At 40.4% G+C, this 27,983-nt stretch overlaps 1 protein-coding gene across 1 annotated transcript in view; it reads right to left on the bottom strand.

Moving 5' to 3' along the window:
* Positions 1 to 26,510, bottom strand: part of CRACD (capping protein inhibiting regulator of actin dynamics) — a 159,308-nt gene extending 132,798 nt beyond the window's left edge. The window contains exon 1 of the mRNA XM_036763740.1: positions 26,370 to 26,510. The gene's annotated coding sequence lies outside the window, so the exon portion shown is untranslated. The remainder of the gene's footprint in view (positions 1 to 26,369) is intronic.
* Positions 26,511 to 27,983: the final 1,473 nt, after the last annotated feature.

The raw sequence follows: 27,983 nt of genomic DNA on the forward strand, positions 1-27,983 counted from the left end.
CTTGATCTGAGCATTCAGGAAGTGCACACAAACTCCTAAACTAAGGTTGAGCATAAAAGAGTACTAAACATGGAAAAGGAATAATCAAAGCCAGGTATTGAAAAAAACAATAACCAAGAGAAGGCTCATTGGTTGGGCACTGCCCCCCCACATCACTCGATCATTAATCAGTGCTTCATACCAGATTGTTTCTCAGTCAGGGATCCTCATGCCATTGTTTCTGTGGTGTCTCCAAAGCTCAAATGCAGTTATGTTAATGAAGATGAACTCTCATTTATGACTCAGTGGGTTTGGTCAGCTACAATCACCAGTGCCTGATCCAGGGGACATGACAAAACTCCCTGTGTCTAGACCTACAAGATGGCAAACTAGACTCGCAGGGATAACAGCCATTCTTAAGGTCCAGCCCAAAGAATCTACCACCCTCCCAATGCATCTTTCTACATATCCTACTTGGAGATGGAGCGGAAACACCAAGCTAGCATGCACGACTCTCAGCTAGAATCCCTCCTTTTTTCTCCCTTAAATGAAAGGCACCCTACAACCCACAAAGCCAGGGGGTGAACTGCACCATGCCAAAAAGCAATCTTACCAGGACAAAGGTATGCTATGGCTTGCTGGAGGTACGCTAGTACCACCTGGATCCCAAGTGAACTACATTGACAACAGTCTCCATGTTGAAATATAATGCACAGCAATACAAGCAAACATCCACATGGAGACAATTCTTTTAAGAATAGGTAGAGATTTCTATAATTATGGAGAAAAGTATGAAATGTTCTTTATTCCTGGTCACACTTGTACTGTCATTGAACAATTTCTTTTATTAATGCTGTAGCCAGAAGGAACCAGGATGTCTCCTTGACATTAGTTGGCAGGTCTTTCCAATCCTGGAGTTAGAAGACTCTGTCATCATAGGGTGTAGAAGCTTTTATGAACACATTTAGGGTTTTATTGTTCTGACATTATAAAATTCTAGAAAATGATGACTGAACGCCCCAAACTTAACAATGCTGTGAAAAGCAGATGCATGAAGTAAAAGGGTCTAATGAAGGCGGGGAAGGGAGAGGAAGAACACAGCACACTTCAGCATTAGAGAGCCATGAAGTTATTCTTGTCACTCGAATAATTTCATGTTCATACACAGCAGCCACAATCACAGCAAAAAGTATCACACTGTTAAAGAGACAGAACCATCTATAATCAAAAAGAAAAAAAAGAAAAATACAATAAATCATGATGATTTAGTAATCTCCCATCAACTCTGCCATAAAATAGATGCTAGAGGGTAAAAACTGCCCCACAGTGTCTCCATCATCCTGCCTTATACAACAGAAGCAGTATGGTATAATAGGAACAGGCATTAAGATAGTTCAAGCCTCAGCTTTGTTATTAACTAACTATCTGAGTTTGGATATAATTCAACAAAAATTTATTCTGCTACCATGTAGAAAGAAGTGAGAGAGAATGCTTCTTTGGGTATTCATTTTTTTAATCTGCAAAATGAAGTCATTGGACTGGATAATCTCTAAAGTTGCTTTCTATTCTACTGATCTGTGGGTACAGAAGATCTGGAGAGTTTAGGATAGTAAAATCCATTTCTCCTACTTTTGTGTGTGTGGTTTAAGGGTCATGTTCCGTATACGACAGTATGCCACGTAAATCCATCTTTTTGAGCTAAAAACCCCAACAACCCAACCCTTTCCCTATATCCCCCAAATTGGGATCAATGAGTCCTTCTCGCCCCAGTTTTCAGCAGTGACTCGAGAGAGAGCAGATCTTTATGTATTATCAGTTGCTGAGATGAAAGCAAGCTCTACCAAAAATCTTATCCAGGAAAACTTAACACTCAGTTGTGTGGTGTGTGTGTGTGTGTGTGTGTGTGTGTGTGTGTATGTGCATGTGTGTGTATGTGTGTATATATGTATGGATATATATATATGTATGGATAGATATAGATATTATATGTTTGTGTGTGTGTGTATACACTCATCTACTTCTACTTTGCTTTTTTGAGCTGGCAATGGCTTTCCTAGGAGGGCCAGCATCATTACTGCAGCCATCCTTTTTTTTCCTATTCATGGCTTATCTTCTAGGGACTTCCTGGTGATTAATGAAAACATCACTGTGACATACCACTGCTTTTTTTTCTTAACTAAGTCTTGGGTTAATTAAAATGCCACAGAGAATGGAAAAAATTAATCCCATCTATCATCAGCATAACTGAACAGACTTAGGAGAAAGAGTAGAAAACTTCCTGGGGCTGGCAAGCCATTCAGTTCTACTCCCCAGAAGGGGAATAGCTAAGCCATAGAAAGGTGGCATTTGGCACATATCAGAAAACCTGAGAAGGGAGACCATATAATTAGGATAAAGTAAAATCTAATTTGTCTCGATGAAAATTAGACTTTTGATGAAGCTTAACTTCCTATCCTTAAAAAAAGCTCATCATTTTGATTTCCAAAGGATAGGAGGGAACAACCATCAAAATAAAATATTGAGGTAATTCTCCATATTTTTTAGAAAGAAATTTCTAAGACTTTGTTACATGAGAATTAAATCACTCTGTAAGATTAGTTAGACTTGGGGAGGGGTGCTGGGCAGGGAAGGAACAAAAACACAGATTGTTAAAGCTAAAAAAGACTTTTAAAATCACCCAGACCGACATCCCTTATTTTAGAGATAAGAATATTGAGGTCCAGAGGAATTCAGAGAATTGGCCAAGGTTGACTAAAAATCAAGACTAGAACCCAGGTCTCCTTGTTTCCATTATAGTGCTTTTTCAGACAGGATTTCTTTGTCTTCTCATTCCGCTTTTATTACTTAAAAGCATTTATAACAGTTGCCATTACAGTGGAATGTTTTATATAATAAAAGATTTCTTAGTTGCGACCTGCTTCAAACACTATTTACTGCAATTTAATTTTAGCAATTGAGACAGTGAGTCCTTGGGCAAACCTTATTAAGGGGATATGCTCTATAGTTCTTCCCAATTCTTTAATTCGTGTGTTATTCCTGACCTTTCTTCCTTCAGTCCTCTGAACTCCCCTTTCCAATTGAGCCTGTAAACATTATGAATAACTCCTACCTGTGTTTGTAGACTAAATCTGTATTCCAGTTAGCTTATTTCAGTGTATTCCCCTATGATGGCAGGATTTAAAAGCAGCAGAAGTAACTGCAAACAGCTATGTTTAATAGTAATCTCAGCTGACTATTCCTGCAAGCTTTGGGGCTGATCTTGTTTGAAAAGTGCTGGTGTGCTCTGAGGCGGGTGAGAGGCAGCCCATGAGAAGAGGGTAGGGTGGGGGATACTGAAAGCTGATGACAGTGGGCCTGTTCTCAGTCTTGTTGAGCCAGGCAAAATCAGCAACTCCTTTTCGAACAGTGAATATCCTACCAATGCACATCATTTTTATTTTTATCTAAACTTCAGATTTCTCAGTTTGAAAAAACAAAACAATCTACCACCACATGAAGGGATTAATGCTTTTTGTTCTATATTTAAACAATTTGTTCCCCTTTATTCAACCAAATCCCCTCTTTAACTTTTTCTAGGGAAAGTATTGCTTTAAGAAAAAAAAAACATCAGTATGGACCCTCTTATATTCTAGAGATTAAAAGGAAACAGCCAAGACGATGGGAAGAACCTCCACCACTGAAGCACTGTACATAGTCACTGTACTGAGGAGTACTTGGGAGAAGGATGGAAGGATGAGGAAATCAGAGGTCGATTTCTTTTTGGAGGTTTTAGTTTTGGTCCACCACTTAAAGACAACAGCCACTCACGATCTAGGGAAAGTCATACCATCTCTCTGGATCTAAGTGTCCTCAACTGTAAAATGAAAGGGTTCCTCTGTGAAGTCTGGATTCAGTCAAAGGGCTGTACTTGAGGACCTTGAAGCTGCAGGTTCCCCACGTGTGATCTAGAGGGTCTCAAAAGTCCTTCTGAACTTTAAAGTCATGATTTGATATGAAACCAAATCACTCCAGACCACATCCTCTGCAGCTAGGTGGTACAGTAGATGGAGGGTTGGACCTGAAGTCAGTAAGACTGGAGTTCAAATATAGCTTCTGTCACTTAATATCTATGTGACCCTGGGCAAGCCTTGGTCTACCTCAGTTTCTTCATCTGTTTAATTTGGATCATAAGACAGCACCAATCTTCTAGTGTTGCTCACAACAATGAGGTAACATACGTAATGCCCTTTGCAAACATCGAAGCACCATATAAATGCTAGCTATTGTATCATCATTCTTGTCATTATTATTATAATCACTATTGTTTAATCTCTCTCAACCTCCTTTTCCCATCTTCCCTTTTCTTCCTGTTCTCTTTGAGGCAGTAATGGGAAGGAAAGGTTTTATTGGGATTAAGAAAATGGAGAAATGAGAACACTACGATTACTTCTTCCTACTTCAAACCCTGGCGTTGAATTTCAGCTTCCAAAGAGCTCAGATGCCCAGTTCCTGTTATTTCAAGAAACAGGGGAGAGCTGGGCAATGTTGCAGTTGTAATGGTCTATTAATTCTATAAAGAAGAATTCTCAGAAGTAAAATAAGATTCCTTTACGTTTGATATGAGGGAGTTGTCAAACTTGCTTCCTTCTGCCAAAAATATCCAGGGGAAACTTAGAGAAGACTAGCAAACATTTCTAGGACTGGAGGAAGTTATTTATATCGTAAGGTAAAAAGATCTGAGCACCTGCACTGTAGCATGGAGAAAGAATGTCATTTAAGTAAAATATCTGAAATACGTGACTACCAGTGGAGGAAATGGAGTGAGCAAAAGGTGGCATATAAGCAAGACCAATAAAGCAAAACTGCCTAAAAGAAAACTTGAAGCTAACCACGAAGGAAAAAAGTGAAGTCAAATAGATTTTGTATTGCTTCTAGGGAGGTGATAAAAGCTCCATTTGATGAGTCATAGAAAATTATGCTGAGTCAGGCTTTCCAAAACACCCAGGAAAGGATTGCATTGTCCTGCCCTTGGGGAAGGAATAGCTTGAGATAATGGCAGGTGAGGGTTGGAGGAGAGAGAAGATTAAGTGTTGAGCCCAATCTTCAAGCAGACAACCTGCTCTTAGTTTAATAAATTATATTTTAAAAAAAAACAGGACAGGAAGACTATCTATGCATAATTTTAAAAAAAATTTTTGTTTTTTGCTTTGCCAAAGAATTCAAGAAAAACTGAATGAACACAAATCAATTTACAAATTTCAATATGATTTCCCCAACAATTTGAAGTGGACTTCATAATTAGAACTTAAGTCTTTCTAAACAGTAGTTGTAGGAAGGTACATTTAGTACTCATTATTCAGTGAAGTCAGTGACATTTTTTAGCACATGGGGAATGAGATGTTCCCTAACGGTGAAATTTCCAGATAACTGAAGTTAATTTTTAAAAGCCAATTTTAATTGAAAACCTTTAAAAATGGATTGTTTACCACTTTATCTTATTCAGCAGAAGATACTCAACGTTAAAAGTTGGGATCATAGTGTAAGACCTTGAGAAGTAGTACTATGGAATGGATAGGGGTACTAGATTTGGAGGTAGGAAGATCTGAATTCAAATTCTATCCCAGATAGTAGCTGTGTGACCCTGGGAAAGTCATCTTACCCCTCTGTGCCTCAATTTCCTTATCTGTAAAATGAGTGGGTTAGTCTCTAAGGTCCCTTCTATCTCTAAATCCATGATCCTATGATAATTTAACCTCAATAATTATAAAACCTATTATTGAACCCTGCTGTGAACCCTATTCTTAGAGCTGCTCAGATTTGTATGGCTTTCAGCCTCACACTGAATCAGTCAAGATGCATTCTTGGGTCTGTTTTTACAGTTTTTCTCTCATTTCTTCATGAGACTATAAGCAGTTAACTCTTACTGCTGTCAGGACACCTCTATCTAGTAATCCTACCCCATCTTTCTAATTTATACCTTCTATTAACATTTGAGTTAAGAAATGAAATAACCAACCATGTTAGAAACATATGCCTTCTGGGTGAACTGCATTAGGCTTGGTGCTAGGGCATCATGACAACTTTTTTTTTTTGCTGCTCTCAAAAAGTTTTAAAAAACTCCCCCTCCCCTGCCCTTTTGCTTACTTTTGGGTTCTTGGCTGAACCCCAGAGAACTGAAGTTGCTCAGATAAGGTACCTCCAGATAAACGAGATGTGTCTCAATGGAAAAAACCAAGTAAGAAGATGGCTTCTATCTCTTTAATTGCAACACAAAGCATCAACTTCTTTTTACAGTACCTGAAGCATCAGCGCTCAGAACCTCATCATGAACATGCGGCATGACTTTAATCTCCTCCGTAGCCATGCTTTTGGCCAAATGTTACTGAAATGAAAAGTACAGTGGGCAAATCTATGATCACCGGGCTTATGAAATCAGATACACACTTATATTCTCTGCACCATTCCACGTCTTATGCCTTAATGAAAAGAAACACCTACCCTTCATTATATTGGTGCACAGAGCATATGATAAAAAAAGAAGACATAGCAAAGGAAATGGGATGCTTGTAATGAAACACAGCCAATATGATTGCTTTCCCCAAACCCCAAAAACTACACATCTGCTGAACTAGAGCCTGCATCAAACCCCTGACCCCTGTACCCCTGTGGAGGGGAATGCACTGCCCTGTGTGCATCTGAAGAGAACGGCAGGGTTCCGTGCACTGACACTTTCCTGCACACTGACAGAGGCAATGTGAGTATTGTATGTCACCCCTTCATCCCCACAAGTATTCAAAGGAAGATATACCTTGCTGAACTTACAACCCACATATATCCCATTTATTTCAATATCAAAGTGATCTCTACCACTTTGAGGTACGTGTTCTGTTTATCATGGTTCAATTTATCACAGCACTCCTGGGCTGAAAGGAAGAGGTGTATAAATGAAGATAATGACAATAATGAGGCTTTCTATTGTAGTACCTTTTAAACTCTTAGCAGGAATTCAGTTTCACAGAGTTGATTTGTTGGAAAGGAGGGGGAGAGAGAGGGGGAGGGGGAAGAGAGAGGGGGGGTGGAAAGAGAGAGAGAGAGAGAGAGAGAGAAGGAGGAGGAGGAGGAAGAGAAGAAGAAGAAGGAGGAGAAGAAGTTAGAGGAGGAAGAGGAAAAGAAGAAGGAGGAGGAGCAGGAGGAGGAGGAGAGAAGAAGGAGGAAGAGGAGGAGGAGGATGAGGAGGAGTAAAAGGAAAGAGAGAGGGGAATGGAGAGAGAGTAAGTTCTGGGCTGACACACAAAGAGAAGAGACACTCTTGGAAATGTAAAATATATTCACGGTCAATTTTCCATTTAGCTGTATTACCAATTTTAACACATTTCAATTTCAATTATTTTCTTTTTTTTGAAACAATGTATTTCAAAACTTCAACACAGAGAATAACTCTGAACACAGTTGCTTCCTAGACTATGTCCTTCTTCGCTGTCTCTGGTCTCATCTCTTTTTCTAATTTTTTTTTGTTGTTGTTTTGAGATACCATCCTCCTTGCTTTTATAACTAGTAATTCCACATTTCTCCTTTTAGATTTTCATGGAGTCTTCTTTTCAATGTTTAAGCACTGTGACCTCTGGAGTTTAGGTAGCCTCTGCTTGCCCATCTTTTCCTATTAAGCATTTTTTCTATGAGAGGCAGCCTGGTGTTGTAGATAAAGAGCCAGACAAAAATACCTGGGTTCAAGGTCCTCCTCTGTGTGACCCTGGGCAAGGTACTTAACTTTTCAGGACCCAGGAAACTCTAAAACTGCAAGTTTTGATTGATGGCCCAATGTTTGACACATTTCCTATTACCTCATTTTCTCCATATTGGGCAAGCCCTAGTAGACCCCATGGTTCTCATGGGCAAAGTTATGCCTTAAAATTTCTCAGCATCTCCGAAACACTCCACCTTGTCTGAACATCTACATCATACATATATTTGTTGCTTGTTTCTGAGTATTCAATTTATTCCTTCATTTTATTTTCTGTTATCAATCTTTTTAATCTTCTTTTTCATTGTCCTGCTATTTTTCAAAGTTTCTTTTGAAAGGTGAGTAGTTCTCCCACCATGTTCTCAAATACAAAGGACAAAACTTGAAACTTTTAAAAAATCTTATTTTTATTGATATCTTTTTATGTCATCTTAATTTTAGAATATATCCTTCCCCCTGCCTTACCCAGTAAGCCATACCGTGTAACAAAGATTTGCTTAAAAAAGAAAAAAAGCAGCACAGCAAAACGAATTCACACATCACCCATGTCTGATGTATGCAGTATTGTATACCCAGAGTCTTCCATATCTTTGCAAAGAAGGGAAGGAGGTTCATTTTCTTAACTCTTCTCCAGAGCTAAGGTTGGTCATTAAAATAACACAATATTCAAGTTTCTTTGCTGTTGTTTCTGTTTACACCCTCGTAGTCAGTGTGTATATTGTTTTCCTGGTTCTGCTTATTTCATTCTGCATCAGTGTCTTCTCCCTTTTCTTGATAAGCATTAATAGAATCCTAATCACTGCATCATTTCCAGGAAAAGTTCTGTGCTTGTTACTTCCATCCCTTTTTCACTGGTGTGCTGGTGGTGAATTCACAATAGCTGTCTCTTAATGTTGTTTAACTTAGCTTTTCCTGAGACAACTGAAGAATCTCAGCAAAGATCTGACCCATCAATTGGGCCTTGGCAAGACATAACTAAGCTTCACCCAAGAGTTTATAACTACTAGATAAGGCATATTCAGTGGCAAAGAGAAAGCCTCCTTATTTTAACAAGGTTTTATTTTTGGCCTAGCTTCTTCCAACTTCTTTGCCTTACCCTTGTTTTCCTCCCCCCACCACATTACATTTTAATGAGGACATTCTGTCATATTAATTCTCTTTGTGTTTTCTCCTTTTCCTTCCCCTGTCTTACCCTTATTGCTCTACAAAAGAGAAACAATCTGATGTAGTAGAAAGAGCATTTAAAATCAGAAGACTTGGGTTGGAGTCTTGGCCCTGCCACTTATGTTGGGTGACTAACTATTTCTCTTGGACTCAGCGTTCTCATCTCTAAAATGGACATAATAATGTTTGCACTGTTTACATCACAGAGTTTCTTCGAGAAAAGCATTCCATGAATTTACCATACAAGTGTAAACTATTCTTATCATTTTGGTCCACTCTGGCGCCCAACACCTCCACTGGTTGTTATAAATTTGAGATTTGAAATCCTCTTTCCCATGGCATTAAAATGCTATCTTGTGCTATAATTGGGATTAATTAATAAATGCTTTTCTTATTGAATGAGAGGAGAGAGCTAGCTTCCCTCTAAGCTCTGTTAATGTAATCACATAAAGTAAAGGGCCTATAACAGAGGTAATAAAGTATTAATACCTGAGTCAACCTATGTTAAACTTACTGCAAAATCTTCCATGTTAAATTTACTGCAAAATTTACTACCATGTTATCTTCTTAACCAAATGTGACTGACTTGTCTTTAGCATAGAGAACAATGGCAGGTGTCCACTGACTAGCCAAAGATTAGCTAGATGCCTAGTGGCCTTTAAAAAGTTAAGCCTGTAAGGCATTGTTGGTGGAGTTGTGAACTGATCCAACCATTCTGGAGAGCAATTTGAAACTACATCCAAATGGCTATAAAATCCTTTGATCCAGCAATACCACTGCAAGGTCTATATCCCAAAGAAATCATAAAAAAGGGCCCACATGTACAAAAATATTTATAGCAGCTCTTTTTGTGATGGCAAAGAATTGGAAATTGAGGGGATGCCCATCAATTGGGGAATGGCTGAACAAGTTGTGGTATATGAATGTAATGGAATACTATTATTCCATAAAAATGACGAGCAGGTGGACTTCAGAACAACCTGAAAGGAGTTGTGTGAACTGATGCTGAGTGAAGTGAGCAGAACCTTGTACACAGTAACAGCAACACTGTGTGATAACCAACTTTGATAGACTTAGCTTTTCTCAGCAATGCAATAATTTAAGACAGCTCCAAAGCATTCATGATAAAAAAAATGCTATCCACATCCAGAGAAAGAACTATGGAGTCTAAATGCAGGTGGAAGCATACTATTTTCCCTCTTTTTTTTCTTTCTTGTGGTTCTTACTTTTTGTTCTGATTCTTCTATCACAACATGACTAATGTGGAAATATGTCAAAAAAATTAAGTCTGCCAGCCCAGAAAGCACTGAAGGCAGGGAGCCCTCCTTCACATTTCATAAAAGGATGCCACGGATCAGAGGTAACTTTATACTTAACCTATTAATGACCTCATTACTTCTATTGTCTGCCCATTACTTTCTGTGACTACATCAATTGAGCTGTTTCCTGGTCACTGCCACTGAGCTTGTGGAGTAGTAAGGGTAAAAGAAAGCTCTCTCTCTCTCTCTGTCTCTGTCTCTCTCTCTCTCTCTCTCTTACTATGTCATCAGCAGCAAACTGTACTGACACTAATTTTGCCACCTATTTTCCTTCTAGGGAGACTATTACCAATTCAAGGGACTGCCTGATATTTTTGCCTTATTCTTGTGACTTTCATCTTCCTAATCCTATAACCTTTTTATAAAAATGTCAACATAACTTATTTTTTCATGTTGCTTATTATTATATTTAAAATATTATATATGTATTTACTTATTTTTAATCTGTGGAATAAAAACAAGCATTTCCATAACATAGCATAATAAGAAAAAAGATGATGTACATGAAACTGCAAATCTATTATATACAACTTGCTATTCCTTTTAAATATATAATAAAAATATCATGTAAATTTCTTTTTTTTCTTCCCTCCTTCCACCCTAGAGATGGCTACCATTAGACACAAATATGTACATATATGGTAAAATTATTCCATATATAATTTCATTTATTAGTTATTTCATGTTGCTTATTATTAATAATAATAGCTAGCATTTATATAGGACCTTAAGACTGACAAAGCACTTTACCGATGTTATCGCATTTAATCCTGACAACAGTCCTGGGAGGGAGGTGACATTTTTATCTCCATTTTAGAGATGAGGGAACTGAGGCTGAGAAAAGTTAAGTGGCTTGATCAGTCACAAAATTATTAAATGTCTGAGGTGGGATTTGAACTTAGGTCTTCCTCACTATAAGTTCAGCCCTCTATCTACTTCATTATCTAGAAGTACCTAGCACAAGTGTTCTGTGCCCAGAAGAGCTGCTCAGTAAATGTGGTTGATTTGCAAACCTCATGCTTACATTATTTTTTTAAGATTGGGTCTCTCTCCCTCACCCAGGCTAAAAATGCTGTGTTCACATGGGTCTGATCCTCTGTAGGCAACCAGATGGTTTTCTGGGTGACTGTGGGAGAGTCATCATAGTTGTGCCAGACACAATGCTAAGTTCTGTGAGATTCAAATGCAATGAAGAAAATAACCCTTTATCCCAAGGAGCTTACATTCTAGTGAAGGGGACAACTATTTTGTAATTATAATGCAGAATAAGTACAAAGTAGTTGGGGAGAGAGGGTACTAGCAAATGGGGAGATCAGGAAAGGCTTCATGTAAAACACAGGGCTTAGTCTGTGTCTTAAAGAAAGACAGGGATTCTACTAAGCTAAGGGGAGGAGGCCATGCACTGAGAATACTTAGCACAAAGGTATGGAGATATGGGCGGAATCTCTCCTATTAGGAAAAAGAGAGGACAATTTGGCTAGATTGCAGAAAGTGGGAGAGGGAGTAATGGAGAATGAAGCCAAAAAGACAGACTGAAGCAAAGCTGTGGAGGGCTTTAAAAGTTAAACAAAGGAGTTTTTATTCTATATTTGATCCAAGCAGCAATAAGGGAGCTTCTGGTATTTATCATGTAGGGGAATGGCAAAGTCAGGTCCTCAACCAGGGAGACTGGATGAAAAGGAAACTGCCTGATCTCATATGGATCTGCAACTCTTCTGGAATGTATCATTTCGTATAGAGAGTTGCCTTGAAAGGGCTCTAAGAGGTGAGGGGCTTGCTGGGGTCGAAGATGACAGATGGGACCTGAAGCTAGTACGATGCTGACCATGGTGCTGGCCTTCTATCAACCATGTTACATTATTTCACATCATTGTTACTAAAGTTTGTAAAATACTTCCAATTTAATGCCCTTCCCATTTGTTATCAAACCTTATTTTAATTCAGCTCAAAAAAAATTTGAAAAAAGTATTGGAAGGGATAGAAGGTTGAGAGAAGGACCAGTTTTTGCTCTCATGGAGTCTGGAGTATACTGAAGGCTGTACCACATGTGTGAACAATTAGAATCAGAATAATTCATGTCACATAAGGCACAGTCTTATGCGAGATCTAAGAGGGAAAAGGCTATCCTTAACTTTTTTTTTGAGGATGAGCAATCAGGAAAGGCTTCCTGGAGGAGGTAGCATTTGAACAGGGATTTAAAGAATATACAGGAATCTAGGGAGAGGGGATAGAGACGGTGGGGAGATATCCCTGGAACAGGAAACTGTAGGAGCAAAGGCAGCTCACTGACAAACTCTATCCTCAAATTAATGAGGTTAAAAGATGTGGGGGAGGGGAAGGAGTTGGTCACATGCTTAGTTCAAATGAACCCAATTCAGAAAAAAGTTGAAGGTACTTAGGTGAATTTTAGATTTGTCCAGATTAGTCAATTCCGACAAAGGCAGCTCAAATCCCTCGGAAAAGTGTTGTAAGCTCTTCTTGTTACCTGTGCATACCGGCCAGAAGTCATTTTTTTCAGTGTAAATTGTTGTTCAGTGTAATTGTTTAAATTGTGTTCATGCCTCAAATATTTCTGTGTTTAAAAGAAGCCAGGTCACAGAAAGGTAACTTAACAATTTCCCTAAGAGGAGAGAGATTCTTCAGCCTACATTATTCAGGGAGGTGAGTCCTCCCAGCAAGTACACCTCCCTGCACAACCAGCTGATTCATTAAAGAATGATGAGGCTTATCTTTCTTTGAATGCATAGTAGGCTCACATTCAGATACAGTTTAAAAGGTCTTGAAGAGTTTTCACAGGAGAAATTCCTAGTCGGGAGATCAGTTGCTCTCAAACATTCTGTAAGCTGTATTTAGAAAAACATAGCTAACCATATAAACCCCTTGGGCTGGGACTCTGAGAGGTTATGGCATATGCTGATTCAGTGTAAGAAGGAAATTAAGCCAACAGCTTCCTGTGCTGTGGAGTTTCCCTATGCTATAAATGGCTTGGGTATCTAGGATGGAAAATTGGAGTCAGCAACCTTCTACATTTTGCACTTGACAGAGCAAACATATGGAGCATGGCATAATTAACTCATCTACAACTAGATTTGAAACTGGAGGGGTAAAATTCGGAAGCTCTACGCAAGAGCAACATTTTGAATACTGTCTCAAATTAAAATGGAATTGGAAAATATTTAACAAAATAAATTAAAATACAATCAAATACAGATAATGCTAATTTGTGGTTTTTCCAAGTCGATATGCAGCCAAAGGGATCCTTATACATGGTTTAGTGGCCCTATTTCTGAGTGTGACACCACTGCTCTACATTAGAAAGTGCGTGCTTTTATTAAGAATCTAGGTGGCTCAATGGATAGAGATTGGTTCTAGGGTCAGGAAGACCTGACTTCAAATCCAGACACTTACTAGCTGTGTTGCCATGGGCATGTCAATCATGATCTGCCTCAGTTTCCTCAACTGTAAAATGGAGATAACAGTCACACCTACCTCACAGGGTTGTTGTGAGTCTCAGCTGAGATAATATTTGTTAAGCATTAGCACAGCGCCATAGTAGTCCCTTAGTAAATACTTGTTTTCTTCTTTTCTCTTAAATTGTGTGATACAATCAACCAACCAATTAACAAGTATTTACTAAGGGACTACTATGTGCTGGGTGTTATGCTACGCTACAATCCCCACAGTGGAAAAGGCACTGAATTTGGAGCGCTATACTCAGAGTCTCAGGACTTGAGTTAGAATCTTGGTTCTACCATTTATTCCCTGTGTGACCTTGGGCAAATCACTTGTTGGAACTTAGTTTCCTCATGAAGATGAGAGAGGTAGAGTAGATAACTTCTAAGTTCTCTTTCAGCTGTGCTCCTTTTGGGCAGCATCACCACATGTGACAACATCAGGGAAGACTTAAAATCAGAGGGATTCCAATGGTTCTCTAATCTAGGGCTTGCACTACCCCCAATAGTGGAGGATGAGGTCTGGAATTAAGAAATGGATGCATAATGAGAAATGCTTCCTTTGTGATATGGGAAGGAAAACTGTAACATTTTCCCTTTCATCATCAAAAGTTCTGGTAGTAAGCCACCCTGGAGAGCTAATTACAGTGTGGCAGGTTATAATTTGGGTCCTCCCAAGCAAAAAATTAACAAAAGGTCTCTGCAAAATTAACATCCCAGCTTTCCTGTGGTACTACTTTGAAGCAGCTGCTTCTTAACTTGAATGCTGTTCACTTTTCCTCTTTCTTTTGTCTTGGTCAAACATAATTTTTCAAAGTTTTTTATGTTTTGTTTTTACATTATAAATATTTATACGATTCATTCCATTGGTCATAATTCTTCTTTACAACTTGACTATTGGATAAATAATGCAAAGTTATATGTAGAAGATATATCGGATTCCATGCCATCTTGGGGGGGAGGGTAGAAAATCTGGAACTCAAAGTTATGTAGAACCAAGTGCTGTAAACTAAAAATAAAAAATCTCAAAAAATAAAAAAATGAATATTTACAGATAACTCTTACCTTGTGAGAAGTCTCTTGTACCAAAGTCAAACAGTCAAATAAAACTAATAATACAATGACCTCATCTGAAAATGCCTATAGCTATTTAAACATTGTGGTTTATGAATGTGATGGAGGCCTATTATGTTGTAAGAAATGAACGAAGAGAAGTTTTCAGAAAGACGTGGGAAGACATATATAAACTGATACAGAGTGAAGAGAACAAAACCAGATGAGAAACTTACACTTAGAACGTCCCTACTATAAAAATGAACACTTGAGTGCTTCTTAAAGTGTTTGCTTTTCCTAAGCACACCCCATGGCAGACTAATACTATATAATCATTAATCTTCAATCAGTCAAGTTAAGTCATTAGCAGCAGTGTATTTACTCAACTCTTAGAGGGTTTGGGTCAAACTTGTTCTGGACACTCTTTGTCTAGTAATACAATTACATATTGAAATAGATTTGGAGGCTGTCTATGGCAGAATACATTGCTGATTCATATTCAGCTTGCAATAAACTAAAAACCTTAGCCTTTTTTTAAGGTAAACTGCTGTTTAATCACATTTCTGTGTCTCTTGTACATTTTTTACCTCAGTTCAAAAAAGTTTTATTTATTCCTACTAAATTTCATCTTGTAAGATTTAGCCCATTGTCCCAGGTTGTTAAGATTTTTTTGAGAACCTGATTCTGTCATTCAACGAATTAAATATATCCCATCTCAGCTCTACTGCATCCGTAAATTTAAGAAGTCTGTCTTTTTTGGCAGCCGTATCACACTTGTCTCAAGTGTGACTTGCTGCAGTCAACTCAAACTCCCTAAATCACTGTACATGGAAATATGGTGATTTGTGGCATTTCAGAGATCTCTGATCATACTTGACACTGACCCAAAAGACCAGTTGGTCTTTTTGGGCCTGAGTCCCTGGTCTTGTGGGAGCTTTTATAGGGTGCTAACTATGAATCTAACCAGTAAATAAGAAGTATAAAAGAGAATGACCTCTGATTTTAATATTTCCATTATAACATTTCTTAAGGATCTACCATATTGAAGGCACTATGCAAGGCACTGAGGATAGTGGGTGTGAGTTTGTGTGGGGAGCTTAAGGGGGTAATAAATAGGTGCACAAATCAATATGATTGATAGAATAAGGATAAGATCAAAGGAGAGTGTGGTCTATAAGTACTATAAGAAACGAGAGAAGGGGGGGTGCTCGGAGGAGGAGGTGTTATCTGAAAGAACCTGGAAGAAGGAGAATTTCAGCAGGCAGGGAAGTGGAGAGAATTAGACCAGGAGAAGACCTGCACAAAGGCTTAGAGGGTATTGCTGGATCAAAGGGTCTAGGTAGTTTAATAACTCTTTGGGCATAATTCCAGATTGCTTTCCAAAATGGTTGAATCAGTTCACAAACTTTGTTGCATATTTAAAAGAAACGGCAAATTAGAAGACTTTCCAAGTTCTTAATAAGCAGCAAGTTCTAATTGAGTTATAAACAGCTACAGCAATTATTAATCACTTTCTATATGCTGGGCTCCATGTTATCTTAGCTGTGTGTCTTTTCACCAGTTTCAAACAACAGCATGTATTCCATCCTGGTGTGAGGCACTTGCATCCCAGTTACCTGACAGATGCCTGTCTAGCGACCTCCTTCTGTCACAAACAGATACAGCCAAACCAACCCACCTCTGGCTGTCATCAATTCCACCTAACTCTTCCCTAAAGAAAACTAGTCCCTAGAGATGGACTCATGTGGAAGTTCTCCTTATTGTATCACAATATGATGTTTTTAAAAATACATTTTAGAACTTGGCTCCTCATTTCCAGGAGAAATAAAATCTCCTAACGCCTTCGGATGGTAAAAGTTGCAATACAAGTGCTGCAATGTGAAGGTAGTATTTGTTCTGGGAAAGGAGTGCGTAGGTAGATTGAATAACTTGAACTGGGGATCATATTTTGAGTTGTCAGTGTTAATGGGAATAACTGAATGGCTCTCAAAAATGTCAACATCCCTCTAGTAAGTGGAGAAGATGCTGACTTTTTCTTGCTAAGCCTGAGAATACATAGTCTACAAGGGAATCATGTACAGGGCTGACTTTTTGCATGTTGCTAAAATTATTTCCCAGGAAGAAACTATACTGTTGTTTCCCATAGATTTTCCTGGGTATGTGGAGGCAGAAGCCAACCCTCCGCTTGGCAGAGGGGGTGTGCGCTCACTGTCACCGAGAGGCACAGTAAATATAGTCCACGAAGCTGAGGATGTCTTTTCTCTCTGTCCACAATTCAATGAGGGAAAATGAAAAGGTACAGAAACAGCTGCCTTCACTGCAAGAGAGGGCACAGAACATGATGTGCCAAAGGCTCCTCTAGGTGACACAGTGGACAGGGCACTGGACCCAGGGACATTAAGAGTTAAGTTCAAATCCAACACCAGAAACTTAATCTCTGCCTCAGTTTGCTCAACTATAAATGGGAATAATACTAGGACATACCTCACAGGTTGTCGTGACAATCAAATGAGAATGTTTATAAAGCCCTTAACAGTGCCTGGTATACAGGAGGCGCTTAATAAATGTGTGTTTTCTTCTTCCTCTCACCTGACTGGACTTCACAACTGGTTATCAGAACCAAGGCAAAGGGGGTGCTGCTCTATGAGGCAATCCAGCCATCCCTGATGCTCTGGCCCTGCTCCTTTTGTTGTTGTTTGGTCATGTCCACATCTCTGTAACCCCATTTGGGGTTTTCTTGGCAAAGGTCCTGGAGTGGGCTGCCATTTCCTTTTCCAGCTAGTTTTACAGATGAGGAAACTGAGGTGAACAGGGTTAAGTGACTTTCCCGGAGTCACACAGCCAGTAAGTGTCTGAGGCTGTATTTGAACTCAGAAAGATGAGTCTTCCTGACTCCAGGCCCGGCGGTCTATCCACTGAGCCACCTACTGTACCCTTATCTATGAAACCAGAAGCAAGTGTTGAAGGCTTCTCTATACCCCACTCTCTTTAAAGCCACAACTGCCTGCTTTTTTGACGTTCCTGCTTTTCTATTACCTCAAATTCATTCAGGATTTTCTGCTTTTAGAGAACTTTTACACTCATTATCTTGCTTATCCCTCTTAATAACCCTGTGAGGCAATGTGCATTCCCATTTTACAGAAGAATAAACGGAGGCACGGCTAGATTAAGTGACCAGGGTCGCACTGCTATGCAAGCTGTAAGACCTGAACTCAGTACTCTTCCAATGACACCACATTGCCTTGATGGAACAAAAATGTTGAATACTTTTCTGAATACTTCAAAAAACCCCTTTTTCCCTCTAAGTCAACCTGAGAGGCTCATTGTCAGGAAGATACGGGTTCAAGTTTCACCTCTCATATATACATATATATATATACACATATATGTGTGTATGTATATATATATATACACATATACATACACACACATGTGTGTGTATATGTGTGTGTGTGTGTACAAGTCTCTGTGAGGTATGGTAGATAGAGTCCTGAACCTGAGTTGGGAAGGCCTGAGTTTGAATCCTGTCCTAGTCACCATTACTAGCTGTGTGACCTTGGGCTAGTTACTTAACCTCTCTGAGGCCCAGTTTCCTCATCTATAAGATGGAAACAATCATAGCACCCACCTCACAAAATTGTTGTGGAGATCAAATAGCACAATGTATGTGAAGCCCTTGGCAAACCTTAATGGGCCACACAAATGCTAGGGATGTGTCTTAATGTCTCAGAACCAAACCGCAGGAAATCACAGATTGGGACATAAAATAAAATAAGCCAATAGGACGCAGACTGAAGCACTCCCTGGAATTTCAGGTTTTCTCCATCCCTTCCTCTTAGAATCCTCTTAGAGCTCAGATTAAGAACAGTCACACACGGGAGCCTCTTTGGACAACTCCTGCAGCCCAAGTTGGCAAATAGAATTCCTGGCTTTAATTCAGCCAATTTAACCTGGAAGCTGGTTTGAACAGAAGGCAGAAATTTTAGCCATGGGGGTGGGGAATTTTTTGCTGTTTGACTTTTCTAGTATTTAGTCTTTGGAAGAAAGAGGGTTTCTGTATACAGTTTAAGGCGTGGCTTAATGAGGATAGGGGGTCCTTTAAGACAGAAAAGGCCTTGCTTCTCCCCCAGGGAGCAACCTCATCAGCTCTGTGACCAGCCAGTTCTTTGGGGGCTTAAGTAGAAGCCCCTTTGTTTCTCATCTTCTGGAAGCCACGCCTGAAGCCTGCCTGCCTAGTCTTAGCCCCAAGCTACTAGGGAATGGTATCAGCCATTTTCTGGGTCAGAGCAGGTGACAGGAGGCCAAGGACTCCAGGGAGATTTCCAAATCAGGTTCATCTGGTTTTCTCCAACACTACATCTGGTCCTGGACAAAACTGTCTTTGTTGTGCCCGTTCTATGTGGTGTGTTGATCAGGATCCTAGGCTGACAGCTGGAAGGAAGCTCAGGTCAATCCTCTAGTCTAATGCCAGGGGTGGGAAACCTGCAGACTCCATGCCATGTGTGGCCCTCTAGTCCTCAAGTGTGGCCCTTTGACTGAATTCAAACTAGGGCCACACTTGAGGACTAGAGGGCCACATGTGGCCTTGGGCCCACAGGTTCCCCCTGGTCTAACCCCTTCATTTCATAGATGAGAAGATGGAAGCTCACAGAGATAAAGCTATAACTGAAGGTCCAGGAGGGCAGCCTTAGGGTGACTGGTCCCTGGACAACACGCCACCCAGAGCTTGTCACTACAATGTTTTTTTTTTCTACTTGTACCTCTCTCTCTCTTAGTCCTCCACTGAAACTGACCTCTCCTGCATCTTACCCTATCTCTGCCCAAGGTGTCCATAGGCTAATCTAACATACTTCATGCTAATGATTCAATGAAAGGTTAGAAAGTCCCTCCATTATAACATGTTCGCATTTTTACTGGGTCCCTACAGAGATACTGCCCTACCTCTGTTGTCTAATGTACCTGTAACTTTGGTGGTAGGACTTCCAGACTTCCGTAGAAAAAGTGTGGTCTGTGGACCCCTGTGGGTCCATGAGGTCAAGACTTTTCATAATAATGTTGTTGTTCAGTAGTTTCAAGTGACCTGGCCCCATTTGGGATTTTCTTGGCAAAAATACTGGAGTGGTTTGCCATTTCTTTCTCTAGCTCATTTTATAGATAAGGAAATGGAAGCAAACAGGCTTAAGTGACTTGCCCAAGGTCACACAGCTACTAGGTATCTGAAGCCACATTTGAACTCAGGTCTTCCTGACTCCAGGCCCAGCACTCTATTCACTCAATCACCTGGCTGCCTTATTTCATAATAATACTAAGACATTTTATCTTCTAATATGGTAAATATTGATAGAAAATACATATAAACAAAAGCTTTTTGGAAGATCTTCAATAATTTATAAATTGCTCTGAGACTAAAAGTTTTAAGAACTACTATTACAGAGCATATAGATTTTTACAGATTCTTGAGTCATACCCTGAAGAAAAGCAGTCATTTTTCTGTCCTGTCGAGCACATTGAGGCCTTTGATGGAGCGGTGGCTAGAGAGCTAGACCTGGAGTCAGGAAGACCTGAGTTCGAATCTGGCCTCAGACACTTATTAGCCGGATAATCCTATGTTAGTCACTTAACCTCTGTTTGCCTCAGTTCCCTGTACTATAAGATGGAGATAATATCTTGAATGGGTTACGGTGAGGATTGAATAAGTTGATATTTGAAAAAAACCTTGGCACAGTGCCTGGCACAGAGTAGGTACTATCCAAATGTTCATTCCTTCCCCTTAGCTTATCTAATAAATGCCACTGTGAGGTGATAAAGGCAATAATGCATAAGTTACTCTGTCCACTGGGATGCTACCAGCCCAAAGCTGCTCTCTCATAAATACTAAACAACCGCATCTTCAGAGGAAGACCCCCCCCCCCACCCCAGGCATCACGCAGAAGGGGCTCTGAGAGGTTGAATCAAACAAAGAACCAGTTGCTGAACTTAATTCCCAGGCTCCAACCCTCAGACCGGGTTGCTCTTTCATCTAGCTGCCACAATAGGCTTGATCTCAAATTCCATGCCTGTCAGAACCAAGTTTGCCATCCTGCTCCCCATTTCTCTGCCAGCTTCATCTCCGCATCTTGTCCAGTGTTCCATCTGGCAGATGGGGAGAGGAGTCCCATTTCAGCCCTCCACTGACTCCTTCCAAAAGCACTTCCCAAGAGGCAAGCCTGTGTTTTATTAGCAGAGGGGAGGGAGGAGGGAACAGGTTGCCTCCAAGAAACAATGACTAAGAAAACTACTCCTCAAATTTTCATCTTTCACACAGCTGGTATCATGTCTGATTCCCTTGGGAAAGATTATGCTTTGTTTTTTATGATTGCAATATACTCTCCATCTGCCCTGATGCCAAAATATCAATTATAGCTTTACTGGAGTGATGAAATGAACTGGCGTTCTAAAGCCACTGGACCGTGAGGTGAAAAGAGGGTGGGATGAGGCAGCTTGAGGCACCACGCTGAGTGTCAGAACCAATACTGGGTCGGTTTAGCAAGGAGAGATGCAGCAACATTTCATTCTTGGAAAACAGGCATCTCAATTTTTTTTCAGTCTAATATTTTATTTTTCCACAATTACATGTTAAAACAATTTTAACATTCTTTTTTTTTCAAATTTTGAGCTCCAAATTCTCTCCCTCCCTCCCTCCCTCCCCTCCTCCTCCCATTGAGGAGGCAAACAATTTGACATATGTTATGCATGTGTAGTCATGCAAAACACATTTCCATGTAAGTCAAAGCATCTGAATTTGGAATTGTTCTTCCAAGGGAGAGGAACTTACTCCTGGCCAAAAGGAAAATGGCGCTCCTGAACAGGTGTCCCTGCAGAAGCTCTAATTAGAGAGAGTTGTCAGGAACTCGATGTATCATCTGGGGCCCTTCAAGTGTAACAATAAGAAAAGATTGAAAAATAAATGAATTGGAACCCTCGACAGCAAAATGAATGACACATGGTCGTTTCTGGTACCTTGCCAAGACAACCTCCCACTCCTGGAAAATAGGGAGGATTTTGTTTGCCTGCATTTTATTCATTTTCTAGCTGTGGTGGTGTGGGTGAGCTTATCAGTAACCAGGGGCTGAGAGGCTGTGAATTAACCTCCTAACGCAAAAACCGGAGGAACCCTTGCTATGGAAATTACTGGCCCCAAAATATTTGGAAACTCAGCAAAGAGGCAGCAAGGAAAGAAGAGCGATTGACTTGAATCATAAGCCCTGAATTAAGACCCTGGCTCTATTCCTCATTACCTATGTGACTTCTGACAAGTCACTTAACATCTCTGGGCTTCAATGTCCTCGTCTGTAAAATAAAGGGGTAGTTTGGAGGCAGTGGGCAGCGACGTGGTGCAGTGGATAGAGTGCCGGGCCTAAAGTCAGAAAGACCTGAGTTCAAATGTGGCCTCAGACACTTAGTAGCTGTGTGACCCTAGGCAAGTCACTTAACCCTATTTGCCTCAGTTTCCTCATCTGCAGAACTGAGCTGGAGAAAGAAATGGCAAATCGCTTTAGTATCTTTGCCAAGAAAACCCCAAAGAAGAGCTGGATGTGACGGATTGAACAGCAACAACAAAAATGAGAGGCAATAGGTAAGGAGTAGGAAGACCTGGTAGGATTTGAACAATCCTACCTCTGATGTCGTTTTGCGACTGGCCAATTCACTCCATCCCTCTGGGCTTCATCTTCTTCATCAGTAAAACACGGGCCTCCAAGGTCCCTTCCAGCTCTACGTCCTACCCTAACACTGGTTACTATTTTATCAGTGTTGTGTGTTAGAGATTCAGAGGCAGCGGAAAAGAACAAACCCACAATCCCCGGCACTTACTGACTCTCCTGTCTAGGTGTCGCAGGATACTAGGGCAGTGAAGAAAATACAGTAGGGTTTGAGACACAGCTTTTCTTCCTTGAAAAAAAAAACGTGCTGTAGTAGAAAGAACACAGGATTTGGCATGAAGCAAGATCTAGATTCTTCTATCCTGCCTCTGACACCTATTAGTTGTATGACCATGGGCAAGTGAGTCACTTAACCACGCTGAGACTCAGTTTCCTCATCTGTAAAATGGGGATAATAGTACCTGTGGCACTTAACCTCACAGAGTTTGTAGAGATCAAATGAGATAGAATGTGTAAAGTGCTTTGCAAACTTTAAGGCAACACGAAAATATAAATAAGCATAAAAAGCAGCATATGTGCCTCTGTCTTTCCATATATATGTATATATACCTATGTTTGTGTGTATGTGTACAGTAACAATAGCTAGCATTTATATAGCTCTTTAAGGTTTGCACAATGCTTTAAAGGAAACTGAGGCAAATCAAGGTTAAGTGACTTGCCTAAGGTCCCACAGCTAGTAAGTATCTGAGGTGGGATTTGAATTCCTAACTCAAAGCCCAGCACTCTATCCACTGTGCCATCTAGCTGCCCTAAAAATAATTTCTAGCATTCATATAATGCTTTAAGGTTTGCAAAATACTTTATCTCATTTTATTCTTATGACAACCCATTTTAAGGATGATAAAACTGGAGCAGAGAGGTTAAGCATCTTGCCTGGGGTCACACAACTAATAAGTCGAAGACTAGATTTGAATTCAGATCTTCCTGACTCCAAGTCTGGAGGTTCTGTCCACTGCACTACCTAGCTAGCCACCTTTGCACAGATACATGTTCACACACACACACACACACACACACACACACACACACACACACACACCCTGTGATTTCACCAGTCAATTCCTGAAGAAGGGGAGACTGACAACTTGATTCTAATAGAACAGAGAACTTCCTGGGACACCAAGGGGCTAACTGATTTGCCAATGTGTCATACAGCTACTGTGTGTCAGAAACAGGACTTGAACCCAGATCTTTTTGACTTCAAGGCTAGTAGTCTTCTGTCTTCTACTACTACTCTGCCTCTCCAACCATTACATAAATGTAAATTGCTCTTTCTTCCACAAATAGTTTCTAAGTACTCTGGGATGGTGGGGACTAGAAGGATGGGGAAAACGGAAACTTTGGGAGTGAGCTGTGGGAAGGTGGAATGCACATGGAAATATCTTAATTAGAAAAGGAAGGATTCAAGGAGGAGGAAGGAGGCAGCAGCACTGAAGGAGGTGGGACCTCCTAGAGTGAGCAGTCATGAAAAATACTCCAAAGGGGCATTCATCCTCGGAAATCCTCCTCTTATGTTCCGAGAATACAAATGGAATGCAAGTACATGATTAGGGCACCAAAAAGCTAAAGTAAAAAGGAACGAGAAATTAATGGTGCAAAAAGAAGTGGCTAAGAAGCAGATGACACTGGGAATAAAGAGAACTTTTAGGCTGTAGGGGAAGAAGGCTTTCGTTTATTTGCAGATTTGTTTTGGGGACTACAGGAAGGAAATTATGTCAATTAGTAAAATAAAAAGGAGGTGGGGGCAGAGAAAGAGGCTTAAAAGACAAATAGGAACTCAGGAAGAAATGAAGGGAAAACTCAAGAGCCTGAGGGGTCATGTTTAGAATAGAGATGAAAGGATCTGGGAAGTTACAGGAAAATACAAAGCTTGCTGAGTAACAATTAGAGTTAGGGAGGTTGTCGCTGCTATTTTGTAGTTGCTCATCCTTTGTTCTCCAAGAGGACCAAGGACATCAGGAGGGTGAGGTCCTGACTTGCAAGTGAATTGGATTGAAGTGAGGCAGGGCTGTGTAGAGACTTAGGGGATCGTAATCAAAGATACTGCTAAGCAATTGATTTCCAACAGCTCAGACAATGAAATCATCAAAGGTAAGGGACAGGTAACAGAGGCAATGGGGGTTGTAAGATTTAAAAGTATAAAGAAAGGCCTATATTTTGTACCTTTAAAAGGTGCCAAGATGTTCTCTGAATAAAACTGGTGGAACTCCAAGGCAGCTCAGCATTGGCTGGCCAAGAGTTGGTTTGTACCCCTGACAGCCCTTTAAAAATCAAAACACCCTCTATAAGTGGGAGCTCTGAAGAGTGTGATTTCTGAAGTGGTTGACCTCCGTGAGTCAAGGGGGAGGTCCAGGAAGCAGAGCCGAGCAACTTGTCCCACCAGACACCAGGAAAGGATACCATAACCCTGCAGTACCAAAGGTGTCAATTTCTTGGGTCTCATTGGGAGCACCTCTCTGCTACTGTACTCTGTATCTGTTCCCTCTCTTCCTACTGGTAACATGTTTGGTTGTGGGAAAGCGTGCTCCAGGTTTATGGGGGAAATATTTTGTCTTTATTGCTCTTGTTTCAAGCCAACTAGATTCTCTGGCTGACTACTAAAGGTAAATGAACTGGTTGGGACTTGGTTGAAAGGTTGTGAGGTAAGAGCTTTGAGTTAAGCCCCAGAGACAACCCCAGATAGGGGCAGTTGCTCCTCCTCCCACCAAGGATCCAAACAGGGTTCATGAGTTGGGAGGGGGGGAGGGGAAAGGGGAATGTCCTAAAGGGGATGCTATTCAACAACCAAACGAAAAGAAGGAGAGACTGAGGTAGGGAAAATGAATTCATGTACCTAGGACAGAGTTGAGTTACCTCCATCCTTTCTCCTTTGATAAACAGATCATTCCAGCTCCCAGCCATCATTGGTAGGTAACATTGTATTTGCTCCTTGTGACCTCAGTGACTGCTCTCTACCCACCACACAGACGTCAAACTCTCAACAAAGCCCTGGCTGAGACTCATAGTTCAACAAGTAACTAGATGGACTCCATATTTAAAATAATTCCTTAAAAATACATTAAGAAAATTTAAAATGTTAAATATTTGTCAAACCTCCCAGTCCTACAACACACCAAATGACTCAGATAGATGGTTATATATATATGTGTATATATATATATATATATGTATCTTTTTCTGTGTTATGTGAGATGAGACCATGTGGCCTGGGAACAAAATGTTCTACAAAAATCATGGCACTATTTCCTAATGGAGGGAAAAGGCATCTGTTCCCTATCTTTGTTATGGCATGGGATGAAATTGAAGGTTCGACAAGGTATGAAATGGTCCCTTTTCCCCTACAGATCGAAACATGGTGCATCCTGGGAAGAAATATTAACTAAACTACAAGCCACCTCATAGTGTGTGTGGCTTGGGCTTATAAAAACCCTGATCCTGTGTCTGGGGAAGTACCCTCCACACCGATCATCACTGCTTCATCAGCAGATGCTATAGTCAGGGTCCCACCCTCAGCTCTGCTCACTGTCCTCTAATCCAGACACCAACTCTCATTTATTCTGACTTCTGAAGAGGTAGCTGTCCAGGATCAGGAGGGAGGCCATAGTTTTGTCCCAGAGGACAGAGAGAAGAGTTAGTCCTTCAACATGTAGTACTTACTATTCACAGTTTAAGAATGTACACTGCCAAGATTGAATTTACTTCCCAAGGCTATTAATCATTCTTTGAGATTTTTAGAAGATAAAAGTAGTGATTGCTACTAGTCATCCATAGGTGCTGAGAATCTAAATCTTGTCATTTTCTGAAATGCCACAACCCATTTCTCCGCTGAATTCTGATTTTTCCATATGTTACGCCAGCAACAGAGAAAGCTGAAGAAGACTCAAGACTCAGTCATGTGGAGAGGAAAGCAAATGCCAAGCTTGAAGTGATCTTCTTCTATACTAGATACCTCCACCTTACCCCCACCCCCAAAATGGCTTACCTTATCCTCAAAAGCCAGGCAGCCTTCTTATTGTCATCCACACACCTCTGCACCAAAGTTTTATTTCTGAAAATGGGAATTTCCAGCTCTGGTGTCAAGAAATGGGGAGCACTACTGATGTTTTCCTCTTCTTTTGTACTGCTGAGAAAAAAAAAAAAAGAGAAAACTTAATCTCTCCAATTCTTCTTAAGGAAAGCCTTCAAGAAGAATCTTATTCCTCTCTTATAGCAAATACATAAATAATACCACCACTGATTGTAGAACACCATCTCTAGGATATCAGACAGAGGTCATTATTAGAATTCCAACAAAGTTAGCTGTAGAATACAGGACAGCCACAGTACAGAGTAATTTTACTCATCAACCTGGATCTATTCTGTGTATTTGTTAAATGAAAAAATATATCCTACTACCCAATTTATAAAAAGTCTCTGTGTACTTCAATTCTGTTAAGTGAAATCAATGTTTGTTAAGCACCTACTGTGTGAAGACCATTGTGTGAAAGGTGCTAGAATGAGGAAGTGTTGTACCATCAAAAAAGCACTAGCCCTAGAATTGTAGGACCTGGGTTTGAATCTTCCTCTCCCTTTTAATTTACTTGGGCTAGTCCTTAGAAGGAAAGCAGATTGTCACCCTCCAAACTCAAAACCCTTCTGGCTTGGTAGAACCTGCCAGGCGCCATGTTCCACTGGTATAACCTTAGAAAATAAAGGGTTGACATTCCTTCTTCCCCTCTTTCCTCACCCATGCATCCTGGGCCACCTCCAGTCATCCTGATGAATATCAGGCCACTGGACCCAGATGGCTCTGGAGGAGAAAGTGAGGCTGATGACCTTGCACAGTGCTCCCTCACTCAAATCAAAGTCAACTGCAAGTCATATCATCATTTCCCTGATGCCATGGTCCTCTTCGAGAACAAAGGACAAACATAACGACGACCCTCCTCACACTTCTTCTCTTTTCCAGTCTTCACCCAGAACTGAACTCAATATTCCAGAGGAGGTCTGATGAGGACAAGAATTCAGTCAGACTATCACCTTCCCTTATTCCTGGAAGCCATGCACCTCTTAGCACATTCCAAGATGCCATCATTTTCTTGAGTTGCTGCATCGAACTGCTAATTCATATTTAACTTTCAGCCCACTGAAACAGCCAGATCTTTTTTTTTCATAACAGTTTCTGTCCCTCTGTGCGTCTACATCTTATATTTGTAAAGTGTTTTTGTACCTAAGTGAAAGATTACATTTATCTTTAGTGAATTTTTATCTTTATTCTATTCAGCCAAATGCTTTATTCTGTCAAGATCCTTTTTGATCCACATTCTGTCATCCACTTTGTTAGCTATTACTCCCAGCATGGCATCATCTTCAGATCTGATAAGGATACCATCTATGTCTTATCCAAGTCATTGATAAAAATATTAAGTAGTCCTGAGCCAAGCACAGATCCCTGGGGCAATTCACTGGAGAACTCCTGACCAACTGACATTGAATCATTAACTATTACTCTGAATCTGGCCATCCAATTCATTCTGAATGCCAATTGTGCTATCCAGGGGTGGAAAACCTACGGCCTCGAGGCCACGTGTGGCCCTCTAGGTCCTCATGTGTGGCC

The sequence above is a fragment of the Trichosurus vulpecula genome, chromosome 6, assembly GCF_011100635.1.
Source record: "Trichosurus vulpecula isolate mTriVul1 chromosome 6, mTriVul1.pri, whole genome shotgun sequence".
NCBI lineage: Eukaryota > Metazoa > Chordata > Mammalia > Diprotodontia > Phalangeridae > Trichosurus > Trichosurus vulpecula.